Below are 24,370 nucleotides of genomic sequence, written 5' to 3'. Positions count from 1 at the left end.
ATGGGCTGCCTGATGCTTCTTTCTTTTGTTGCTGTGCAAGTTTCTATTTTTTGTTTGTTTGTTCATTGCTACCTTTTTTCATTCCTTCTTTTACTTATTTTTCTCTCTTGCTCATTTTTCTTGCTGACCACCTTTCCTCCCACTTTTAACCATCTAACCCTCTACTTTCTTTCACATTAATTCATCTACAAGTTCCCCAAGATCATAGAACCAGAGAATGTTAGATCTCAGACCTGATTTAAAAAAAAAAATAGGGGCTTTGGAAAAAAATCAAATCCAACTCCTGAGTGGTACAAATGTAGGTGGGAGAGAGGGAGGGTTGAGGTCTAGAGAGAGGATACAGCTTGTTCAAGGCCACCCAACAATATCTTAAGAGAGTTGTCTGGTCAGGAGTGAGTCACAGAAAAAGGGAGTTTGGGTTAAAATAGGAAAAAATATTCTCACCCCTCCAGACTCTGTTCATGAGCAAGAAAATCCAGGAGTAATAATCATATTTCCAAAAGACTTCTTTTCATGTATGGGGTGAGCAAAAGTAGGTTTACAGTTGTAAGTTTGCAAAACAGAGTTTATTCTTGCATTATTATTTATTTATTATCATATTATTAATTATTATTATTTACCTACTTTTGCCTACCCCTGTATTAGGGTATATGCATACCTCATGCAAGCCCAGCCAGCAGGTAAGTCAGGTAGAAACATCTTTTTAAAAAAAAAAAAGATTTTATTTATTTATTTTAGAGAGATGGGAAAGGGAGGGAGAAAGAGAGGGAGTGAAACATCAGTGTGTGGTTGCCTCTGGCACACCCCATACTGGGGATATGGCCTGCATCTCAGTCATGTGCCCTGACTGGGAATCAAACTGGTGATGCTTTGGTTCACAGGCCTATGCTCAATCCACTGGACTACATCAGCCAGGGCCCTTTTTAAATTTTTTTTAAATTATTTTTTTAAATCTCTGTGTGTGGTTGCCTCTTGCACACCCATTACTGGGCACCTGGCCCACAACCCAGGTATGTGCCCTGACTGGGAATCGCACTAGCCACCCTTTAATTTGCAGACTGGCACTCAGTTCACTGAGCCACACTAGCCAGGGTGAAACATCTCTCTTATATGGGTGAGGAAACAGGGTGGGGAAGGAGGAGATGTTTCATAAGTGCTTTCTGTAGGTCAGGCACTTTTACATGTTATTTAATCCTTAGTTCTACCATGAAGTATTTATAAAATTTTTCTATGATAGGAACCTGAGGTTCACAAAAATTACCTGGCCCCACAGCTAGAATCAGGCCTTGTCAAAACCTCCTGTTCACAAGTAGTCAGGCACCCCAGGTGTTTGCAACATGCACATGGAGTTAAGGCAAGAGATCCTGTCTTCCAGCCCAGAAAACTTCCCAGAGCTTCTCGGAAAATCAGCACAGAGCTGAGGGGCAGAGGAAGGAGTCAAGTTGAACTTGGGGAATTACATATGGTTCACAGTGAAAAAATTGGCTACATGAAGAGAAGTCACAAGGATTAGGATTAAAAAGTAAGTTTTGTTTATTTGTTCTGGATGGAGTTGTACATTTTTTTCATAGAAAATAGCTGCATTGTTCATAAAAACATCAAACAATATAGAAAAGTTTAAATAAAATGGTGAAAATCACCGAGGAGGCCACCACCAAGCAGTCATCATTAATAATGGTCAAGTGTCTATCCTTCCAAATGTTTTTCTTGGCCAGGAAACATTCTTATGTTTTCTTCTATGTATTTTTCAAAATTTTTCAAAATCCCTTCCATGTATTCACTTTATTGTGTACTAAAAATTTGGAATTAGAAAAGTCATATGGGTTAGATGATGAAAACCTTTGAAATGGCAGGATTTGGGATTCGGTTACCTATCTGGCATTTCTGTCTGTCTGTCTATTCTCAAATTCTGCTTACTTCCAAAAATTACTATGATGAAAAGATGAGACATGTGGACTTAAATGACTGGGAAACACTGAAGAACTTCTGAGCAGTTCTTCAGAACTTTGAAACGTGATCACATTAACCATCAGAGAGTTCCCTCTCACACAGTGTGCTCAAACCTTAATCCCTGGACCACTAGGACGAGGGATTGGTTAGAAATGAATTTCTCCATCCCCAACCCAGACTTAACGCAAGAGTCCGGACATGAGGGACCCATAAATGTAATTATCACAAGCCCTTCAGTGACTCTGATGCATGCTGGAGCTTGAGAGCCTCTATGTCCTCGCAGTATTTGGGGAGCATATTTGGTGAGGAAGAGGCAGCAGTGAGCGTACAAGCCCCATCAGTCACCCAGGTGAGATGTGAGGAAGGGCCAGCCTTGGGCAGGATCACAGCTCCTTCCTTGAAAGGTATGACTCAGAAGTCCAGTCCTGCCTCACCTGGTGTCTGGGTTTGGTTAAACTGGTGGTCCTGTGCCTCTGAATTATTACCCACAAATCTGCATTTTTATGTATTACCACAGCAGGACTTACAAATCAATTATTTTTTGCATCAGTGTAAATCTTTCTTGAAACAAGGCAGAGTAGGTTAAAATGAATAAATTCATTTAAAAATTGTCTATTAATCCCTAAATCAAAACACTTGCTTTCTTGCGCCCATTAATATAAAAAATAAAAAATAAAAGCCTTCCCAGCTCGTCATTTGATATCCACATGTTCTAGAAAAAGGGTGCTTCTATGTGGGCATGCCCTTTATTCTTTTTTCAATCCTCTAAAAATGGAAGTGTCTGTGGAGTGGTTTTGAGTCCCCCATCTGCTGTGATATGGGAGCCCTGATTTTTCGTTGGAGTTCACTTCTCCGGGCCCCCTCCCCCACGTTGAAAGATGACATTGTTCCCCACAACGATTCCCTCAGGATTCTCCCACGTCATGCCTGCCAAGCCCCAATGACAAGATATAGGGGACAGTCAGACTATTACATACTCTCCCTGCCACTTTCAATCAAGCCTAATGCAATCAGAAACACATGACTACATCAACACATCTCCTTTAATCAAATGTGATTAAGTCAGTCATTAGTTTTTCAAGACAAATAAAGAATACAAGTGCTTGTATTATAAATGTAACCGCCCCCCTTCTTAAGTGATTTGTTAGAACGAAAGGCCCCCTCCCCCCAGCACAGAACTTAAGGGCCGTCAGAGGTCTTTGTACTTTTTCTGCCGGTGTTTATTATAACAAAGCATCCTGGGTCTGAATGCTCAATTCCTTCTTCCCTGTCACCCCACGAAGCCCCCATGTTGTCAAGCGGAATTTGGCTTCAGCTTGATCAGGAGGATTTCATTATCCCATTGTTACCATTATGACTTGGGCAATTAGTAGTTTATAAGTATAAATTTATGGCAATCTGTGATCCAGGCACATTGACAGTAGTCAGGGCATAATAAAAACCCAATCAATTTCTTTCATTTAATATGTAGGCTGTGACCCTAGTTTTGATTAGAACTCTTAGCTATTTCATCTTTAAATAAAAAAAGAATGTCTGCAAGCAATTATATGGTGTGTTAATTGGATATTCCTTTTTATCTCTTATGCTACTGAATGCATTGCATTGCTAACGAAATCCTTGTTTTCTCTCTCTCTCTCTCTCTGTCTCCCTACTATTTTGTCACCCTGCTTCTCTGTCTATCTCATTTTTCCCCTCTACCTCTCCACTGTGAAGGCTCCCTGGCCATACAAATGTTGGCTAAAATTAGCAGAAGGCTCCAAGTGCCCACCCCTCCTCTTCCCTCCCCAACCCGGGAAGCCACCATCCTCACAGTGTTCTGTGTGCCCTGCTTTCCCATCGAGACATTTTGGCATTGTGGAGCTGAAGTCACCAGATTATCTAGAAGGTCTAGCACTCTGCAGGTGCTCAATAATTAGCAAATGAATGAACGAGGCCACAACATTCTCCACGTATCACATTGTCACTCCCTGTCCCAGGACACTTTGCTGAGACCTGCTTTGTTTTTCCAGGGTAACATTTCCCTGAAGCACCTCCTCTCTTGGGTCTACACTCTGAAAGGTGGGGGCCGTGGGGATTAACGATGACTCTACAGTCCCCAAATGGGGAGCTCAGGTGGGGCAGAGTCTCTGTCTGCCACACAGATATGGAGCTTATCTCTGGCACGTGGATGATTTTTGTAAGCTGTGATAAGCCCGTACCTAAAAGTAAGCTCTATAGGTAGCTCTATAGCTTTTGTTTGTGTTTTAAATTGCATTAACTAATACCTCTGTAGTGCTTAAGATTCCTCCTTCATTCAGAGACTGACTGGATTCTGAACCTCTTTCCAGTACAGACACATCAGAAAAGGTATCGCTGGGTTCTCTCGGGGGCTCATCCCTCCTGAAGCCTTTCAGCTTCCTTCCCAGTTCTGCCTTCCAGTGGCCCCCACCATTCTTTATGAGCCTGTTTCCTAGATCCTGTTTTCTTCCTTTTCTGTTTTATTCCTTTGTTTCTGCAAAAAACATTCTGCTGTAGCATCAGGAGAAAAGACATGTGGGAGACAATATTTTCTGAGACCTGGTGTGTCTGAAAATACCTTTTTGATAACCTTGTATACAATGACCATTAGGCTTGGTGGGAATTCAAAGTTATTTTCCTCAAGATTTTCAAGGCATCACTGCAAGGTTTCCAGCCCTTCATGCTGCTATTGAGATGCCCAATGCCCTTATTTCCAGTCCTCAGTGTGCGAATTCCTTCCCCTTCTCCCATAAGCCCCTCAGCTTCTAGAATCTTCTTTATCCCTATGTCCCGAGATTTCACAGTGATGTGTTCTCAGACAGGAGTTTTTGTTCAATCTATTTCTCAACCCTCAGAGAACCTTTGCAATTTGAAAACATCATCTTCAATTGTGAAAAACTTTTCCTGTACTGTCTTTCTGATAACTTCCTTGCCTCTCTCCCTTTCTTTATTTGGAAGCCACATTAACCAAGTGCTAGGCTCCTATTTTCACTCTCTAATTTTCTTATCTTTTTTTTCCTACTAATTTCCCTCTCTTTGTTTTGATTTTTACTTTTATTTTTTTCACTTTCACCTTCTAACACTTCTATTTTTTATCATTGTTACTATAGTTCTAATATTCATTTCCTTCTTTTAGGACTACATTTATTCGCAGCATCCTGTTCCTGTTCCAGATGCAGTAACTTCTTTTTCTAGCCAAGAGGACTGTTCCAGACCTGCCTGACCCCAAAGATAATGTTCTGGTGATGACATTCTGCCTAAATGACCATCTTTTCTTGGTTTTCACAGTCCATTCCTTTGGCACCCGGTATCAATTGAAATCCCTTCTTCAGGAAGATTATAAACTCAAGTGCGAGCTACCCGAGGTCAGGGGCCACAGGTCTTCTACTTGCATACCCCCTGCAGCCACAATTCCTTGCATGCAAAGGTGTCCTATAAATATTTGTCAAATGAATGAATGAGTGAATGGTGCAAGAACTGACTTCCCTGATTTTAATGAAACAGTCAGATAAGAGGGAAATAGATGCGTTCTTGTTCTTATGGTGTCACAGCCATTCAGCAGCTCTTGACGTGGTAAAACAATTTCTGAGTGAGTGTGGCCCTGTCCTCCCAGTTGCCTAATGGAAACGGAATCCTCTAAGAAATTGCAGAAGCGGGAGGTGTGAGGTGTTTAACAAGGCTGTGCAATGAGTTCATTTATAACGTTAACAAACCAAATTCCAAAACAAGCTCAGAGGCCCCCGTTGGATCTGTCAGCCAAGAGAGACAGGTGTCGGTCAGGATTCATGGGGCAGCCCCTGAGGCCCAGCCTGGCAAGGCGGGGGCTGGTTGGGAGGGAGTGGGAAGATAACAGAGATAAATCTAAATTCATTCGGGAAGCAGTCATACTCAATGACATATTCACTGACTTCTTCAACAGCTCATTTGATAATGTTCTCTCTGCACTATTCATTTTTCTGAAAGATGAAAGCTGGCTGAGGATCTCATCTGCTCACTGATGCAGGGAAAGGATGCAAAATTAGCACACACACACACAGGGATGAAAGAGGGGAGCTGCATGGGAAGGAGGACACATTCTGATGACCAGTTTTATGGCTGGTCTGACACAGGAGACCCGGCAGCCTGGTGTGAGGTCACCTTTAATTAGTTATGCATTATAATTCAACAGTATGCCAATGGCAGATGAGGCTCAGTGAGGAGGGGGCGTCTCTCATGATAATTAATAGCTTGAAGAATGCGATCTGCCTGGGGAGGGACAGGTCATGACTTGCAGGGAGAGAAGTCAGAACCTCACCTCAGGGCCAGGTGGTACTTTCTCAGTGCGCTCAGTCTCACTGTGCCTATCAGTGGGTGTTTACAGAGAGCCAGTCACTATGTGGAGTGTGGGGGTACAAGAGAAAATGAGACCAAGGTCAGGTTCCACCTTCCAGGGAGGAAGACAACACGTGAACACTGAACTCCAGTGCTGACGTGCACTGCTGTGCAGTGCAGGCTCTCCTTTGACAGTGTCCTATGGAAGGGAGGACCAGCTCTTTGTTGTTAGTCTGACGCTCTCACGTGGCTTCTTAAACAAATGACTATTTTGTGCTATAGTATGAAGAGTACAGGCGCTGGAATCAGGCAGGTCTGGGTTTAAATCCTGACTCTTATTTTATAGCAGTGTGACCATGAGCAATGACTTTGTACGTCTAGGTCACATTTTTGTTCTTGGTAACATGTCAGGATTAAACATTATGAGGATTGAACTCTGCAGGGGTCAGATGTCATGCTGCCCATCCCTCTGTTCCAACAGGCAGAGGTCTTGCTGGGGGTGAGGGGTGACCCAAAGGTCGGTTCAGGAAATGGAAGGAGAGCCCTTCTTCCTTATTCGCAGTGGCAGTGCTTGGTAGTACACGGTTTGGCATATATAGTAGTTACTTGTTCATGTTTGTTCAATGAATGGAATATGTTTTTCAGTAAAATATGGGTAAATGCTCTTATGAAGGAGCTTCAATCTAGGGAGAGAAGCAGAGAGATACAGAGACACAGAGAGAGAGAGAGAGACTGAGACAGAGCTATAAAAGCAGACAAGACAGACATAATAGAGACAAGACAAAGTCTAACAGCCTCAAAGCCAACACATGGGAAGTAATCCCTTAGCAATCCTTCCAGCCAAAGTTTAGGTGGCCGCGGCAACTTTTTTATCAGATTCCTAACACCACTAACACAAACTAGAAGTGTTCAAATAGGCCTAACAAGGAGCCCAGCTCAGTAGGCACTCTGTACAATGTTACTTCCTTTCCCAGGCTCACTTGGCAGCCCATGAGCTGATTTGGGATATTCTTCAAGAGCACGTGGAAAAGCCATCGTTGTGTTTCCAAAGCAAAATCCATCAACAAATATTCAGCTTTTCCCTTCTTGCTCTTCACAATGATCTTCATTATCTTATATCTAAGATTCTGTTTACTAGAAACCACAGATTATTAGGGAGCAGGAAGAAGGGAGCATATCAGGAATGTGTTGTGTTTCAAAATATGGGCATCAGAACTTAACAATAACAATGAAAGCACCAAACAGTGGCAGGAATGTTGGGAGAAGACTGCAAGTAGGTTCCAGGTCTCTCAGAGGGCAGGAGCCAATTAATCCCAATTAATCATTTCTTTGTTAATCTTATAATCAGATGGTTCTTCACCTCACAGAAGAGTGAGGGGGGCAACCTCAGAATTGTTACTCATTTTGTAATTTTATTAGGAACTCTTCACCCATTTGTATCTGATGTCAGGACTACGCAGTTCTATGCCACTACCATTATAACATTTGTTTTGCGTTTCCTTACTTTTTCTTGTGCTAAAGGTGATGTTTTTGTCTTAAGAATCTTATTTATAAGGAACAGAGACCAGTATACTTTCTCAGAGGTGAAACTGTTCCATTTCACAGATGTAGAATGATGCCACCTGTGACCGCGCAGGTGCCCCCCCCCTTATTTACCACCTGTCCCGCTGACACACAGCCTTCTGACCTCTTCATCACCAGCCTGCTGGAGGTGTAGACGACCCACAGAGCTACTCCGGCATTAGTGCTGGGCAGTCTGCACTTTATTCTTCAGATTCCCAAGCACAATGCCTGTGGCTCAGGCCAGCCTCTCAGCCGCACCCCCTGGGTTCCTTACTCACCCTGGTGTGTGGGTCAAGTGGCACATTCCAGCGCTGTGGGTCTGGGCAGGTGACCCAGTCTCACAGAGGGGAAGTGTCCAGGCTGCCATGACTGGCGACCATTGTTTCCAGTAATGTCTTTGTTTAAAATTCATTTGAATGGAATGTATTACTTTTTAGTCTATCAGCAAGAAGCTATATATTATTTAAATATTTCATCAGCTTTGAGAATGGATCAGTGCTCATGGTTCCTGCCCATGTTAGAGGAAGAACTGAGTACAATTTCTTATGACTAAAGTGAAAACTATACCCCTTCTCAGACTAAAACTTCCTGTGGCTTCCCCTCACTATCAGGATCTATCCAAACCCTGTGCGGTCTGCTGGGCCCGGCTTTCTGTGGCTCCTCGGTCACCTCCATCTCTCTCTGCGCCCCTCTCTTCCTTTTACTTCCAGATGGCCGCCCTTTCTCACCCTCACCTCCAGGCCTTCTCATAACCAGTGTCCTCTGCCAGGAACATTCCCTCACCCATTTTTCTTAATTTTTAAAAATTCTCACCCAATGACATGTTTATTAATTATTTAGAGAGAAAGGAAGGGGTTCGAGGGGAGAGCGAGAGAGAGAGAAACCTAGATGTGCCAGAAACATCGATCAGTTGCCTCTCGTACACACCCTGACCAGGGACTGAACCCACAACTTCTGGTACATGGTACAATGCTCTAACCAACTGAGCCACCTGGCCAGGGCTCCCTCACCCACCTTTCTGAATACAACCACAGCTTTTCATTAACCTTTAGCTTTTCATAAAATATACCTCTTGGCTCATCTTCATCCCATAGGTAATTCTCCTAAAAAGCTTCCACAAAGTGAACCAAAGGTATAACGGACTGTAGTGGGTTGAATACTGACTCCCTAAAAAGATATGTCTAGTACCTATGAATGCTACCTTATTTGGGGAGAGGGTCTCTGCAAATATGATTATGTTAGGGTCTTGAGATAATCCAGGATTTTCTGGGCAAGCCCTAAATCCAAAGACAAGTATCCTTGGAAAACACGAGAGGAGAAGACACAGAGGCAATGGCCGAGGCAGAAGCTGCTGTGATGTAGCCATGAGCGGAGGGAGCTGGCAACCACCACAAGCTAGAGGAGAGGCAGAGTCTTTCCTAGAGCCTCTGGAGACACCTTGTTTTCAGATTTCTGGCCTCCAAATTTTGGAGCTTGAAGGTGCAACACCGGGAGCAATTTGTTACAGCAGTCCTTGGGAACTAATGCATGGGGATTTGGCTGACGGGGACACAGGGGCTTGCCTTATCTGTGATGGATGTTCTTTCTGAATTTCATTTCAGGCTGGTCTTTAAAGGGAAGGAGCTGAAGTCACATGTCCAACATTTTCTCCTCTCCCCATCCCTTTTTAAAGGCCAGTTGGGCCTTTTCTGCTGGCATTTACCTTGGGCACTTAGGCAATTCTGTTGGGATGACGAGAGTCTTTCAACTGTTACCTTCCTTCTGTTTAAACCAATGGTTCATTTTAGTCCTTTGGCTGGTATCATATGTCTCAAAGTTTCTTCCCTCTTATTCTCTCTCTCTCTCTCTGTGTCTTATCTCCACTCTTCTCACACTTCAGCAGTTTCCTTGAAATTAAAGTACATAGCCAGTGTGCCCTGTCTCAAGTGGAGAGCCAAATTTCATTACCACTTGGAGCACTTTAAATCAATATTTGGGCATTTAATGATTTTGCTCATTTTATTTGAATACATTAGAGAAATCTGATAGGCCTATTAGGGTCCCTATGATTAACATCTTTGAATCAGCGAAAGGTGCCAATTTTAAAAAATTGGCTTGTTTCAAGCCCACCATAAAAATCTGCATAATTTAGCAATTATTTCATAATTTTGAATATATATTAAAAAGTAGTTTTCAGTGTTTAATTAGAAGATATAGTCAACATATTTTAAAGCAAACTACCTCCTCTAAATACTCAGGGTTGAAAGGAAGAGATGTCTGGAGCCAGTTCCAAGTTGTGAACCTGCTCCACATCCCGCTTCTGCCCAGTCGCATTGGGCAGCAATCACATCGACATCAATCACATTGATGGCCCTCAGTCAACCTGTGTTCCCCTCGTTAGAGTCAAATTTACAACTAATCACCTCGAATCTCCCCTGGAGTCTCTGGATAGTGATACCACAATTAATGAAGAGGCAGTGTCCTCAAAATTCAGTAACTTTTTAAAACCTTAACCCCAGAGGCAGAAATCCTAGAGGCTTTCTGGAAGGCATCCTAGGAAGTTCAGGCTTAGACACAGTTCTGCTGGCTTCATGCAGTAGAGTTTGGGAAGACGGATATAACCTACCTGTTTCATACTTCCAGCCTCCCTCACCCAGGGCCCATGATGTAGCCATATCTGTCAAGTTCAAACTCATCACTAAGTGTGTGTGTATGTTTATATTTAATTATATATGTACATAGGATTGAATCATTGTCTTTAGTAGCTGTCTGCCCTTTGTTCAAAGAGGCTGGGCTAGGTCTGGATAGGGCAACAACAAAACCAGCTGATCAACTGACAGTGGGGAGGTTTGGATCCAGCCTGAAAGCTGGAACAGGGCACAAACCTGGTGTGACACGGACACTGAGAACCGGGAAATATCATTAAAGCAAATACAAAGGGGATACCTAAGTATCAAATGTTAGGAAGAAAAATACAGAACTGCAAATGTAGAGAACAGACACTGGGCAGAACTTGAGGTGAACATCAACAAGGCTGGGAGGGGAGGTTGCAAAGTCTGAGCAATTGCTGCTCACCGGCAGTGGGCACAGGACATATGGGTTAGTTATGCTTATACAACAACCTGGGCAGATGACAGAAACAGGCAAATCTCACTTGGCTGACTTAATCTCAGACCTGTTCCTCCATCATCTTCTTTCTTCCCCTAACTCTGGCCTCTCTCCTAATTCACCCACAATACCTGGTCCTCCTTTCTTTGCCTACCCTACTGACTTGTTTCAGCAGTAGCTTTCCTTTCACCAGTTTGAACCCTATTTCTTCTGTTATTTGATTTCTGCTCCTGAGGATCCTGAGACCTCAGCCTCTTCTTCTGAGGTTCAACACTCATTGGCTGTGACAGTATAGAAGATTGATGCTCTCGTATAACCACCCAGGGCAACAGGAAGACAAGACTGGAGGCTGCCATGTGATCATTCTATGAGGATGAGGGAAGAACCAGCAGACGCACCCAGTAGGTAGATGTGCTTTGGGTAAGCAGGTGAGAAAATGTCCAGAAGTTTTTGTGTCTGGCTCAGTTATTGGGGTCAATGTGCTAATAACAGATTGAGCTAGACAGGTAAATGCAATGCAAATATCACCTCAGAAAGCTGCAAGCATTAACAGAACAGAGCAAGGCAGTTAGAATGACAGGCAAGTAGCCAAGGAGTCCTCTGGGAGAGAAAGAGAGATGAAAGACAAAGCTGAGAGGGAGAAGGCAGAGGACTCCCACAGTGAAGAGAAGACCTTCCAGAGTTGTGACACCTCCAACCTCTGATGACCTGTGATTCCCTCACTAGCTAACTGCCTTTTACCCAGCTCTGGGCAGAGGACATATCAGCCAGTGCTTACTCACATAATCAGGAAGACCACTTCCAAAGAACAAGACAGATAATTGTCAGTTTGGATAGCACCACAGACCCTGGCCACTGTGCAGACCAAACCATCTCTTTAAAAATCCATTCTATCAAATACTGTTTCCTAATCTTAAGAACCTTGTCCAAGAGTCTCATATGAATAACAGACACCAACTTACAAAACATAAAACTGTAGTCTGATTCCCCCTGAGTCCACTCATTTGAACTTCCGGATATTGAACACTAGTCACCGTACTCTTATCACATCTCTACCTCCATCATCTACCTCAAGCACAGGCAGAGAAAACACCTCACCTGGGTTTACATTACATTTCTTGAAGCAATGAGTCTTCACTTGAGTGTCTTGTGAGCACCAGGCCACAGTCGAGGCACTGGTACCAAGAGATAAACAAGGAGTAGCTCTTCTCTTTCAAAGTGAACAATCTTTTCATGGCACCATTATAGGTACTGGAATTGTTTCTGTCTTTATCACTAGAATATGGCCTCATCAAAATCAGAAACATTGTCATTCTCCATACATAATTAGGAAGACCGTTTCAAAGAAACAAGACAGACAACTGTAAGCTTGGATAGCACCACAGACCCCAGCCACTGTGTAGACCAACCTCTCTTTACACATCTTAGATGTGATCTAAGACAGAATCGAGTTCAAACTGCAGTGCTGCTAACCACACGACCATGGAGAAGTTGCTTATGCCCCCTAGTTTGGACCACTGCTCGCCACACTTTACGAAGTCATTCTCAAACTTCCTTCAATATGCAGACCAAGGAGACTTGTACTTTCTTCAGTAGAGGACTGATTGCTGTGAGAATTGTGCTCTCACTATATATAGAAAAAAAAACCCTAGAAAAATACATGCAACAGTGGTTTTCAGACATTAGACAACAGATGATATGGGGTTGTAATTTCTGAGAGAATAGAAACAAAGATTAGCTCTATGATTACACCAGCTTAGCACCTGGAACTGTTTCCATGCCATAAGGTTGTAATTTCTGAGAGAAGAGAAACAAGGGTTTAGCTGTATGATTATAACATCTTAGCACCTGGAACTGTTTCCATGCCATAATGCAAAGACGGGAATCCAATGCAAAACTCATCAGTTTCTATGAATTGAGGAGACAGAGATCAGGATTTGAGAAAGGCCAAAATGTCTAGAGTTTTCAGGACAGAATACTGGAAAGACAGAGTTACACAGAGAGAGAAGTTCTAGGGAACTTCAGTGTGTACTCCATAATCTTCAGCTTACTGCTGACTAATCAATAAAAGCATAGCCAAGAACTACCCAAGGTGGGATAAATAAACACTAGAAAGTGGTGGCTCAAAAAAAATGTGCCCTTATAGAGATCTGGGATGAGTTTGGTCTCCTAGCCAGAACAGAGAGTAGTGTTTTCCTGGGGTTAAAGGACTGCATGGTGTCTGCCAGAATCAATTCCACCATCCTTTAAGCAAATAGATAAAAATCTACTGCCCAAAATATAAAATCGTAATGTCTGACAGCAATCAAAACTACCAGACATGTAAAAAAAACATAAAAATATAACTCACAGAGCAGGAAATAGGAGAGATTATGATAATAGTCAACAATTACCTTAAAGCAATTATAAATCTTATTTGTATGCTTAAATAGGTAAACATGAACATAATGAGGAGAAAAATTAAAAGCATAAAAAAAGGCCAAGGAAAACTTTTGCTAATTAAAAAAATGGGGAGGATAAAAAATTACTGAATAAGACTAATAACAGATTAAATACTGCAAAAGAAAAGATCAGTGAATTTGAAGTCATAGCAACAGAAACTATCAATATGAAGCACAGAAAATAAATCACTAATTTTTTCATTCATTCCAATTTTGGGTTTTTAATATCTTGCACTCAGAACCATCCTAACTGATAAAATTGTGTGTCTTTAGGTAAGTTAATTGCTCTGTGCTTCAGTTTTATTGCCTCTAAATTAGAGATGATGATGATAATAATAATATATACCTAATAGTTTTAGGCAGATTCAATGAAATTATGCAAGTATATAATAAATGTATATAATAAAAGTATATAATAAATGTATGAAGTATATAATAAATGTCTAGTAAGCACTCAGTGCTATTATTATTAACTAATATATTGGCTCCCCCCCTTGAAAATGAGAAAAATTTATGGCTGAAAGAGACTTAGTTCAATCAACAAATGCCTATTGGCTGCTTGCTGTATGTCAAGCCTTGTGACAATATCTGTGAATGAGTCCATCTCTAAAAGCTCACAGGTTAGAGAGGAATAGAGTCAAGAAAAAATCAATTATGGCATAGTACTTTAGCAATTTATAATTTCTTTGATCTATAAGTATAGGGTGTCAAAGTTTCACAGAGATAAGCCTTTAACCATGGCTTGGTAGAGTAAGTAAGAGTTACTGGGAGAGGTAACATATAAGTTGGCACCTTGAGAACATGGGTAAATTACCTAGATGAAGGGGATCCAGCAGAGTATTTGGAAGGTGTTCCAGGAGGAGGGAAAAAGCATAAACAAAGTCTAGGGAACAAAGAAGAGCATAGGGTACACAGGGGACTCCAAACAGTTCTATGTGGCTTTGCTAGTATAGACTGTCAGGCTATGAGGTAGATAGGCATGTTGAGTAGGTCCTCATGTAGAGTTTCTCTAAGTCATGGAAAGGAGGAACCTTCAGGCTTCTTGGCACAGCTTCTAATTTTGAATCCAGCATAAAGTAGGTCTTAGTAATAAAAACTGTGCTGCTCCTGGTTCCTGTCTCTAAATATGAATTGACCTGTTATTTATTTAAGATGTGAAGCTCTTGCCTATACATCAAAGATCTCAGCTTAAAAAAAAACATAAAATCTATCTCAAGTTAAGATTGAAACTTTTAAAGTGGGACAAGTTATAAATTAACAAGTTTCCCACTGTATGCATGAACTGGAGGCTTATACTGAACTAGGTCACAGACCCGGATTAGACTAATTGGCCTTGATTTTTCTGGGACCCAAGCTGTGATATTCTGGGAAAGGCAGAGATGGAAATTGGGGAAACTGAACAAGTAGTAATGTCCAGAATTACAAAAGTAATGAAATTTAAGAGATAGTTCAGAAAGGCTCTTAGAGACTCTCTGGTCAGAGTTCTGAAACTTTGAAAAATCTGGCAACCTGTCTTCAAATGTTCAAGTTCATGTTGGTAGATTGTAAAAATTACCCAAGTTTCCTCCAAACAATCCCTAAATGCATCCCTTTTGTGTTGTGACTGCACAACTTCTATCAAGTTACAGAGTCTGTCTCCACTCTTTAAATCTCAGTTTGGCCCTATTACTTGTTTTGGCCAATGGGATGTTGGCAAATATGATGAAAACAGATGCTTGGAATTGACTTGCTCAAAAGCACTTGTTCATTTTGGCTTGTCCTATTTTTCTGCTTTTTGGAACCCTAAGATCACCATTGTAAATGAGCCATGCTGACCTCCTGGAGGTAAACAGACCTTGTAAAGAGAGGTCTGACTCCCTAGCCATCCAGTGAGCTATCATGAACTGACCAACCAGCTGCCCTCAGTCTCATGAGTAAATCCTGCCAAGATAAGCAGAAATACCACTGAATTGAGTCCAGCCAAAGTAGCTAATCCTTAGAATCACGATCTAAACAAATTGTTACTGTTTTAAGCCACTATGCTTAGGCATATTTCGTTTTACAGCAAAAACTAACAGATACATTCACTAAAAATTCTAAACAGCTGAAGTAAAACTTGATCATTGAAACAATGACAAGGAAAGGGAGACTTGGGCTCCTTTTTCCTAAAAGTCTCTCTTCCTAAAAGGAGATCATATCTCCTCCCCAACAGTCCCTAAAGGGGCTCTGCAAAATCACTGATCCCTGAATAAGAGTGTGATATATTTGTTAACGCCCAATGCCTATTTTATACATTAGGACACTGAGGCTCAGAGGTGACCCTGATTGGCCTACATCAAGCGGGACACTCTGAACATCTGTCCATGGTTCATAGATGAGTGCATAAAAATGAATTAGACCCAATGAGATGCTAAGAGGATATGGGGTGAGGAGAATTTTAACCACCCGTGAGAGACAAGCCTTCCTGAGAATGAGGTCCTCACAGCATGACGGAGAGAAAAGTTAAGGAGAAATCAAATCCCAATGACATCGCATGGACTCAGCTAAAGTCAAGCTAGATCTACCTTTAGACTTTACAGTTTTGTGATGAAAAATTTTCCCTTTGTTTCTTAAGACAGTATGAGTAGTATTTCCTGTCACTTTTAATCAAGATTCCTAACTGATTCATTTATGCTAATATACTTTCTTCGCTTAGGTGGGGAGTGCCCAAGCTGAGATTCTACCCACTTGATTCCAAATCTTTCCCTCTGTCTCCAACAGGACAGGATACAATGTAACACTTTTACCTCTTGTGTGTCTTCCAGAAGAGAACAGGAATCTAGAACCTTTTTCACATAAAGAAGGTAGAAGTGGAGATCAAGCAGGAAGAATCTTATATACTGCACCTGGAATCAGAAATAGTGGATATCCACTATTGCCAAGATGGCCTGGCAATATAAGGAGAAATGTCAGCAGGTTGAAAGAAGATATTGGACCTGAGTCCAAACACTTGGTCTGAGCCTTTAAATGATGGTGTGTTAAATACCTCTCATCTGGGATCAGAACTGGTCTCAGGATGTGGGTAGAAGAGAGGGGAGCTTTGCTCCTAGTGGAGTTGAGCTGGTCTCAGGAATGAAGAGACAGTGGATGCACCAGACAGGAAGCCAGACTGACTCATACCTCAAAGAAGACATGAACCATGGCATGCAGAACAATGTCACCAGCCTGAGATGTCAAAACTCAGAGCAGAACCCTGTCTCTCAGATGTGAATCCACACCATAGTGGAACAAATGTATGCTCTATCTAATCATTGGAAAGTAAAAATAAGCCTTTCCTTCTCCTACTTGTTTGCAAATTGAAAGTCTAACAACTTTACCACTCAACTGCTTGATGATTAGTAGGCAGTAATTTAAACTATACACATTATGCTAAGTATCCTTATATTAATTCAGTCTGAGTGAGTTTTTATAAAATGCTTTGTTCTGCTCAATAAAGTTAATTATATGTTCTATGTTTCATAACTGAATGTCTTGAATTTTAAAAAAAACATAATGGCAGCTTCAATTGCACTTCCCTTATAAACTCGGGTGTGTTACAAAAAGCAATTCATCTAAGGAAGTAAAGCTGTCCACTCCCCATCACTCCACCCCTTACAGAGGTAGGGGGTGTCCTGTACATTTATAAGGGGGTACTCAAAAGATCCAGGAACCAAAGTCCTGAGCAAATAGGTCCCTGGGAAACCTCTTTAATGTGACAGGGGAAAGTGAGATCTGGCCTAGGACCTATAAGCATAATCACCCAGGGTCCATTCTAGTGGACTTTGAAAACAAGAGGTTAAGTGGTGGATTTAACTAATATAAAAGCAATTCCATAACACATAAGCTGCAGACTACAGCTCAGGGATCCTGTGCAGATTCCCTCTCTGGTGAGCAGGGGTGTGTGCTGCACTCAGCCTTGGGCTTGGGTCTAAGAGCTCAGAAGGAGAGATATCTTCATATAAAGTCAAGATAGAAATATGAATGACCAGCATTTGTTGAGTATTTCATCTGAGCAATTTACATGATATAAACTAATTTAATTCTCCTTAGAATTCCATGAGATAGGTTACCCCCAATGCAGACTATTACCCCCAATGCAGATATGAGGAAAACTGAGGTTTAAAGAGGTTAGGTAACTTAGGCACTGAGCCAGGTAACAACCGTAATTCCTACAGTCAAGAGGGATGATCAGGAGTCTGCATCCTGAGAAGGCTGTAGAATTGAGGTCAGACCATTATTCTGAAGGGACTAGACAGAAACAGCACAGCTAAAAAGCTATGAGGGGGGACAAGGAAGTGTGAGTGTTAGACACAGAGGTGGGGGAAGCAGAACCTGAGTGGATTTCTTGAATGGATCGTTTCTCTTTGCATTGAGCACCAGTGGCTCCAAGCACATGCAGGAAGGAAGCCATTACAGAGCCAGCAGATGGTGTGAAAGGACAAGAAAACACGAGACCCAGGAAATAAAAAAGGAAAACTAGTTATTATTTACTTCATTTTTATAATAATAACCTAGTTCATGTTTTTATTTAATCAACAGAATTTGCAAATTTAGGGTATTAGCTTATTTAATGATTTTATCACACTCCACCCAGCATAGTGTTTGGACATGGTAGAAACTAAGTAAATATTAAATAAATAACTTTATTGATGCTTATTACTAAAAGTAATGTACATGTACATTGTTGGATGCAGTTTAGTGGAAAGATGATAGAATTGATAGGACAGTATTCAAGTCTTGATTCCAACTTTTTTGTCACTGTGCTCTTGGAAAAGTCATTTCACCATTCTGAGTTAGAAACTATAACATACCATTTCCACATTCAGTTCCTTTAACCTAGCTACCCTTTCTGTTTACAAAGTCATTGCATTCAACAGATAGCATTTCACTTGATGTCTCCATTGGCAATGACATTCAGAGCAGACCTACAGACCATTAGCCAGGAGTGGCTTCACAGGAGCCTCTGATCCATTTTGGTGCATACACCCCTGGAAAGGTAGGCAAAAACTCACATTTTAGCTTTCTTTCCCTCAATTGCTGTGTGACCTAATATGTAAATTAATAAAATTTCTGAATCTTAAGTTTCATCCCTGAAAAATAAGGGTGAGAATGATATCTTCCCTTCCTACCTTACGGAATTGTGCTAAGGAAATTAGGACTAGAAAACCCAAGTGTTGAAAGACACCTTGAACCCCTTCTGATTCAGCCAGTACCTGCTGTACATGACCAACAAGTAATAAACAAGCCACAACAGATCTAAGGTCAGCTGTGGACATTAGAAAAAAGCAGGAACAATAACCCAGTGGACTCAAACAATCAATAAATGTCCTGAGCACCTGTGAGTTCCCAAAATCCAGTTGGGAAAGATACATTTCATAGAGGGGAGAGGTACCATAAGTAGTCCAATACTTTAGCATTCACCACCACCAGAAAAAAAAATCTCTATCTAGATTCGACATTCATCTCCTCTCAATCTGTTAAGTGCTGGTGTCAGATTCCCTGTGGCATGTTTCCATTCATGTTTTCAATCCCCCAATGACCCAGAGAGATCAATGTTCTAGACCTATTTACAGAGGAGGAAACAGCTTCATAAAATGTCAGTGGTACATGTCAGGTTTACAATCCCCAAGGTGATGGAGCAAGCACAGGGCAGTACCAAGATTTCTAGCCTGGGAATGGAGAGAGCCACACAGGGAAGCTGGCCCTTCCTCTCTGAGGACCAGTCTACCATCCATCATGCCAGGAGTGAGAGGGTTTTACTCATCACTGTGGTGGGCCATGCTGCTGAGAATGTGGCAGCCTTGTTTCTACTCTGCTCTTGTGAAGAATCCTATGAGTGATTTATGGCCAAAGCCTTTTCTTCACTCTATCCCTCTTTGAACTTATTCTTAAATATTTGTCAGTTTAGTTATGGGTTTTATTAAGAATTATGGGTCAATCACACCTTGAAAACCCAGGGGAAAGTGAAGCATACTGGATGTTCCACTCAATTCTCTTCTCCAAGGAGAAACTTCTTTTCTTTCAACTTCCAAGGGGGAAAAAAAGAGTAATTCTAAGCACTAATCACAACTAATGGAAGATGCACTCTGTTATTCTTGACTACAATGACTTGAGTCAGGCCCCAGGGAAGTCAATATTAGATCAATTTGAGGATAGAGCTTGAGGAAAGTGTAAAAAGCTCCCACCGTGGATGCATTGTAGAGCCCTGCGAGGGCTGCACTTGACTGGGAAACATTTAAATCTATTTTCTTTTGACCTCTGAGGACTCTTAAGTGAAAGGGTAAAAGAGCCCTTTGCAATAAGTCTCGTGTTTTGACTTTCATTTCCCAGGGCACAGGATTTTTCTGGAGGAGAGGGCAAACACTTAACAGTTAATGGAAGTCATGCTGGGCAGTTGGTGTCAGCAGAATTCCAGACTGAGCTCAGAGGCAGGGCCAGAAAATCTGAGGAAACCAGGAGTGGCTTAAGGTTGCACCCCATGGTAAGCCAGGGGAAGAGAATGAGAATTATGGATGACCTCAACCAAAGACAGTGCTCAGAGAGTGGAAAGAGCCTCGATGACAGAGGAGAACACCTGGCTTCTAACTGCAGCTAGCATTCAATAAGCACTTACTATATTCCTGGCACTAATGGAAAGACCATGTCCTTTACTTCACTCAGGCTCTCCAATAACCAACCCCTTGTGGTAGATTATACTATCCTCATTTTAAAGATAGGGAACCTGAGACATAGGAAACTGAGGTATCTTGCTAGTTTACATAGCCAGAAAATGGCAGTACTAGGACTCAAATGTGGACCTGAACTTAACACTCATGCTTTTAATCATTATGTTATCTGGCTTTCCTACTTTTTTTTTTAAACATAATTTTTTAAAGATTTTATTTATTTATCTTTAGAGGGGAAGGGAAGGAGAGAGGGAGAGAAATATCAATGTATGGTTGCCTCTTGTGTGTCCCCTGCTGAAAACTGGCCTGCCACCCAGGCATGTGCCCTGACTGGGAATCGATCTGCGATACTCTGGTTCACAGGCCCACCTTCAATCCACTGAGCTACACCAGCCAGAGCTAGCTTTCCTACTTTTTCACTAACTCATTGTGCACATGTAGCAAGAGTTAGCTTCTCTGGGCTTACTTTTTCTAGGTTTTATGTAACCAATAGTTCTGTAATGATTACTTTTATGTGTCAACTTGACTGGGGCCATGGAATATTGTTGGGAAGCACTCTGCCTGGTTTCAGGAATTGTAACTATACCCCATGGCTAAGGATGAGTGAGGGACCTCCGGATTACAAGCCATAAAAGAGACAGAGCTTGTCTCTGGTAGCAAACACTGCCTCAGCTTACTCCCCTTCCCCCCAAAGCATGGTTGATGTTGATGACAGGGAAGACTCCTCACAGTGAGGGGCAACCTAAGCCAGACACAATAACTTGGGAGGCCATCATGGAAGGACTTAGGGGGGCTGTGACAAAGAGGGAGCAATGGACCCTTGCCCCCCGACTGTGTGATGTAGCCCAAGTCCCCATGTCCTCTGGGAGAAGTGCTTCCTGGCTCTAATCCACTTAAGCCTGAAAACCTGATGGGGAGGGGTGCACCTCCTTGCCTTGCCAGAGTGGTATCTGGGGTAAATCTGGCATCAGAAAGAATTCCTAAAAATCCTGTGAAACCTGCTTTGCTGGGAGTGTTTTCATTCATATGTTAAGGGTCCGAGCAGGAAATGAGTATGTCTTCCAAGTTTCTGCAAACCCCCTTTCCTGACAGACACTAACTCAGACTAAGCTCTCAGATTTCTTTGAAATGTTATCTACTGTTTGATCCTTGCCACCTGTATTCCTGTGTATTACAACCCAATAAAAGCTCTTGGAGGAAGGGGCTCCTGGCCTTTTTCCTATGAGAAACTGGCCACCTCTCCTCCCCAAGCAGATCATATCTTGGTAGTGTTTACTTTTATCCATGGTGGATAGGGGAACATGAGGGCAAAGTTGCCCCCACAGAATGTAAAAATTAAACATTATTTCTGGGTGTGTCTATAAGGATATTCCTGATAAGATCAGCACTTAAATTGGTGGACTCAGTAAATTGACCTTCTCAATGTGGATGAGCATCACTCAATCCTTTGGACAGAAGGGCCTGAGTAAAACAAAAAGAGGAGGAAGGGAAAATTTGTTCCCTTCCTGCCTGCCTATGTGAACTAGGACATCAGTCTTTGCACTGGGATTGATACCATCAGCTCCCCTGGTTCTCAAGCCTGTAGACTCAGACTAGAATTACACAACCAGCTTCCCTGGGTCTCCAGCTTGTAGAGAGAGGGCAGGTAGTGTGATTTCTTAGCCTCTATAATCACATGATCCAATTCGTCATAATAAATCTCTCTATATATCTATATTCTATACCCATCTATTCTATACAGATAGATACACATATATAGATGAGATAGAGATAAAGATAGATATAGAGACAGAAACAGAGAAAGAGACAGAGACAGCGATACATATGCTCTGTTTCTCTGGACTTGCCTCAGCCATCTGCCTGTAGGCTAAATGCTGGGATCCTACCCAAAACTCACTGGGCTAAGGCTTCTCTCCTGCTAGAAGATGGGAATACTGGGGTATGAATGAGGACAGACATTGGAGACCTATTGTTTAGCTACTCTAAGGAATACCTCTGGTCAACTGTTTCTCCTCCATTTGGTTGTTTATAAATTAAGGTTTCCAAAGGCATAGTCTAGTTCTAGTTCTAAAGAGTAAACTGCTTGCCTGAACATCCTTGAATCTTGGTGAGAAGACAATGTCAGAACACAACAGGATATGATGAGATGGTCATGAGTCTAGTTTCCCAGCTTCCTTGAGGGATTGAGAAATGAAAACTAGGACCCAAAATATATTGAAGACAGTTCTTTTGTGGACAGAATCGAGAAGAAACAACAATAATATATAATGGTCAAGCAGTCAGTACTGTGGACTCAGCCAGACCTGGGTTCAAATTCTTGTTCCACCCCTTACTAAACAATGACTATGGGAAAACTATTAGATATCGCTAAGCCTCAATTCTTCATCTTTAAAATGGGTGTCTGTAAATAACATTTAACCTCTTAGAGATTTGTGAAGATTCGTCTTTCAATAGGCACTTCCTGGCACTTGATGACGGTAGTCTAGAATAGCACAAGACCCAGAGAAGAAAAGAACAACACTGGAAAGGGGTGGGAGGGAAGTGGGGTAGAAGTGCAACTTGCTAGGGGATAAACAGAACCCCAGCTAGGATTGTAGAGTGAGGGAACTTGGGAACACAATTCATTCTGCAGTAGGCTGAGAAAAGGCAGCATGAAGTGGTCTTAAAGCATTGTCTGTCAATGCAAACATCAGAACAGAAATTATTCTTCTGATGGGTTGGAGAATGTGGGTTTTTTTCCTGCTCTATTCATTCTTACTGTTCTATAGCAGCTTTAAGGTTTAGATAAGACTAACTATACCCCAGCTGCAGAAGTGGGACCTGATTAATATGAGCCAGGGGATCAGTAAACTTTTCTGTAAAGTGCCAGAGAGTAATTATTTTAGGCTTTGTGAGACAGATGGTTGCAACCACTCAACTCTGCTGCTGTGTCATGAATGTAGCCATAGGCATTAGGTAAACAAAAAGGCCTGGCTGTGTTCCAATAAAACTTTATTTACAAAAACAGGAAGCAAGGTGAATTTAGCCTGTGACCATAGTCTGCTAGTCTAAGCCAATCAAGGTAACCCCATTCACTCTTTTCCAAAACAATACCTAAAACAAATGGTGCATGGCATTCTGGTGTCTACCATGACTGACTCTGGGATCGTCTAGTCAGAGTTAACATCAGAAATTCTGTCTGATGGTTGGCATGGGGTCAGGGTGTTTGGTAGAGGAGCAATGCATTATTTCTCCCTGAATGTACAAAAATGATCATAAGGAGAGGCAAGCTGAGAAAGAAGCCAGTTAAATGGAGAAGAAAAAAGCTAAGAGTATATTAGAGGCCTGGTTGAACATACCTGATACCTGCCTTATATTCTGGCTTCATAATTATGAAAAAATACAAAAAAAAGAAAAACATTTCTATCTTGTAGGCTGTTTTGAGGTAGATTTCTTAGTACTATCAGTCTAAAGCATCCTAAAGAATAGAAACTGGAGATCATGTTAACTAATGGAAGGGAAAGAATGCAGTGCTTTTCTACAATTAAAACAAAACACATGTGATGGTTAATTTTATATGTCAATTTAAATAGGCCATAGAGTGTCCAGATAGTTCCCTAAACATTATCTCCAGGTGTGTTTGTGAGGGAGTTTTTGGGTGAGATTAACATTTGAATTCATAGACTGAGAAAAGCAGACTGACCACCCTAGTGTGGATGGGCATTATTTAATATGTTGAAGGCCTGAACAGAGTAAAAGGCTGAGAAAAAAGGAATGCACTCTCTTTGTATGACTGGCTGAAAGTTGGGAACTTGGTCTTCTCCTGCCTTCAGACTTGGACTCAGACTGGAACATAAACCATTGGCTCTCCTGGGTCTCAGGTGTTCAGACTTGGACAGAAATTTACATCATCACCTCTCCTTCTGTTCAGGACTTAGGACTCAGACTGAGTTCATGTCATTGGCTCTCCTGGGTCTAGACTTCTGGGCCTCCATAATCATGTGAGCCAATTCCATACAGTAAATCGCATTTGTATGTTTAGTGGGCCAAGGGAGGACAGTGGCATGCACATATATGGCTTTGTTTCTCTGAGGAACCCTGAGTAATACAAAATGGATGTGGTTTTCAACCAGCTCAGGGTAGGGAATTAAAGTGGACCAGGGTCTGCCTACTCTTTGTCTGCCCCCACAGTTCCTGAGGATACTCCCCTGTCACCTGAAGTTCTAAAAGCACACTTTGAAAACCACAAGCTGAAATGATCTCTACTGGGCCTTTTGTTATTTTAAAAAACATTTCAGAGAAGGAAGTGTGTTAGACCACAGAAGTTCTGAAAGGCATTTCTCCCATGTGCTCTGACTTGCTTGGGGTGTCCCTCTGTGG

The sequence above is a fragment of the Artibeus jamaicensis genome, unplaced genomic scaffold (assembly GCF_021234435.1).
Source record: "Artibeus jamaicensis isolate MK-2021 breed Jamaican fruit bat unplaced genomic scaffold, CSHL_Jam_final contig_797, whole genome shotgun sequence".
Lineage (NCBI taxonomy): Eukaryota > Metazoa > Chordata > Mammalia > Chiroptera > Phyllostomidae > Artibeus > Artibeus jamaicensis.
Note: the sequence above shows the minus strand (reverse complement) of the source record.